This window comes from Bremia lactucae, linkage group LG4 (assembly GCF_004359215.1).
Source record: "Bremia lactucae strain SF5 linkage group LG4, whole genome shotgun sequence".
NCBI lineage: Eukaryota > Oomycota > Peronosporomycetes > Peronosporales > Peronosporaceae > Bremia > Bremia lactucae.
The window spans coordinates 335,139-337,749 of NC_090613.1; positions in this window are offsets into that span (position 1 = coordinate 335,139).

Consider the following 2,611-nt stretch of genomic DNA (forward strand, 5'->3'; position numbering starts at 1 on the left):
CCGTCCTCGGAAGAAACCGCGTACTGATAGTACGGGTAGAGCCGATTAACGTACACGCTTAGGTAAATTTACCGTAGAGAGTAATACTAGGTCATTAACTTTAAATGACAGAACGTTTGCATTTCCATGTTTGTCTGCGCTCCGTTTCTGCCGTGCACTGCGTTAGCAAAATAGTCCTGTACGAATCGGAATAATGATTCTCGAGCCAGCCGAAATTCTTCTGCTGACTCATTTGTTTTGTCTTTTCCAGTGCGATTTGTGCGCACTGCCATGATATCTATCTCATCTTCGGTGTCGATTTATTCGACATCGACATCATTCGCGTCGTTGGTAACTTCGATGTGTGACGAGCATGAGCCAGAGCTGGTCTTGCTCGTGCGAGTTCACCCCCCTTAAACTTAAGGATCCCTCCAATTGGGTGGGTATGCGAGGATGGCGTGAGCCAATAACGAAGAACGGTGTATGCGTTGTAGACGAATGCACCGAATTGCTGATGGATAAGTCGAACATCGGTAAAATCTCGCTTAAATTCGGATACGATTCGACGTAATCGCAAATTATCTATTTGAGTACGCTATTTACGCGTTCCGTCTGACCATCTGTCTCTAAATGATCAGAAGTAGACATAGTCAGCCAAGTTCCGGGAGATCGGAACACGGATTGCCAAAACTCCGTTGTAAACCGTGGATCTCTATCCGAGCCCAATTCACGGGGTGACCCATGGAGTTTGAATACCGTGTTGATGAAGACACGGGCACAACCCGGAGCCGTAACCGACTCTGGTACTGCAGCAAGATGCGCCATCTTGCTGAATCTGTCTACAAAAACAAAAATTCCATTGTTTTTGTGATCGTCTTCAGGAACTCTGAAGACGAAGTCCATAGATACAGACTGCCAACATTCTACCGGAAGTGGTAGAGGTTGGAGAGGTGCACGGGATGAAGGGCTAGGCTTCACCCGTTGACATACCTCGCAAGCACGAATGTACTTGCGCACGAACTGATACTGGCGGGGCCAGTAAAAGTCGCGACTTACTGTGAGATAAGTTTTCTCACGTCCACGATGCCCACTTGTTGGTGCATCGTGACACTCATACTTGATGCGCAAGCGCAAATCATTGTGTGCAGGGACGACGACACGTGGAGTGTCGCCGGCAACGGCTGTGTAGTACAATAAGCCGTTGCGTGTTTTGTATCGATCGGATGACGATCGATATAAAGCCGGTAAATCCTTAAAAAAATATTAAAAGGATTCATCAGATGATCCATTAAACGCAAAAGGTCTTTATTTTCTGTGAAGGCTTTCTTTATGTTATCAAGTAAGTTGATGACGGAACTCTTGCAATACGTGTCGCAACAGTAAGATTATTTCCACTGTTGGAGTGCGCAGCCGGCTACAAATCGGGTCAGCGTGAAAACGCATCAGCGACGACATTAAGTCGTCTTGGTTTATGTATCACGGAGAAATGATACTCTGCGAAGAAGAATAGCCACCTCGCCAGTCTTTGCGAGAGGTGTGGGCTATTTTCGGCCTTGCGTAATGACGCGTGGTCCGTATATACGATGAACGGTCTATCTCCGAGGAGATAGACCCTCAATTTAGCCAGTGCATATTTCACGGCAAAGAGACCCTTGTCATGCACTGGGTAATTACGTTTAGCTGGTTACAGCTGACACGATTAGTAACAGAGGCGCGCTCCGCGCCGTCTGTCGTATTGCATTAACGCACAGCCGGTTGCAAAATCGCTCGCGTCACAGACCACATGGAATGGTCTGTCTTGATGCAATCGCCCATCTTGGTGATTGCATCAAGCTTGATTTCCATCTTGTCTGTGACGCAGCGAATTCGCGTTCGGTGTGCGTTTCTGCCTTTTGAAGAGATGGCGCGATGCGCGTCTTCTTTGCCAATTGCGGGAGCTGCAACCAGCTAGCCGCAATTTCTTAGTGCCTGACATGGACTGGCTTGCCATGGTATTGCTTTGGTCTTTTCGGGTCATGTCGTACGCCGCGTTTACCAACGATGCATCCAAGAAGTGGTATTTCGCTTGCAGCGAAACTACACTTCTTGAGATTTCCGTACAACTTATACTTTCGCAAAAGTGTAAGAACCTGACGAACATGAGCTTTATGAACTTCCACGTCCGTCTTTCCGTCCATAGCCCGGCGATGAATGAATCCTTCGTCAAAATAACTCGGTTTGAATTCTCGCACCGGTCTTAACAGATTCGTTATGCATTTGTTAAAATGTTGCCGGGGCGTTACTAAGCCGCTGTGGCATTACTAGCCATTCCCACAGCATCCCACTGAGAGTGCTCACTGCTGTGTAAGGGATGTCGCGTTCACGCATAAGATCTGATAGAATCTATCCATAAGATTAATAGACGAAAAGATGGTACTCTTAGACATACTATCTTTGATTACGTTTTTTCTAGGTGTCGGCGTTTGAGCTGGTACCGTTGCAGCTTTCAATTTATTGTATGCGTGCACTATCCGCCACCCTCCTGTGGCCTTTCTTTTAAAGAAGGTCGGAGAGCTATGTGGTAAGGTTACCTCCCTTACATGGCCTTCTTTTGATCGATCGACAAAGAATTTATCGGTCGCAAGTACTAGTT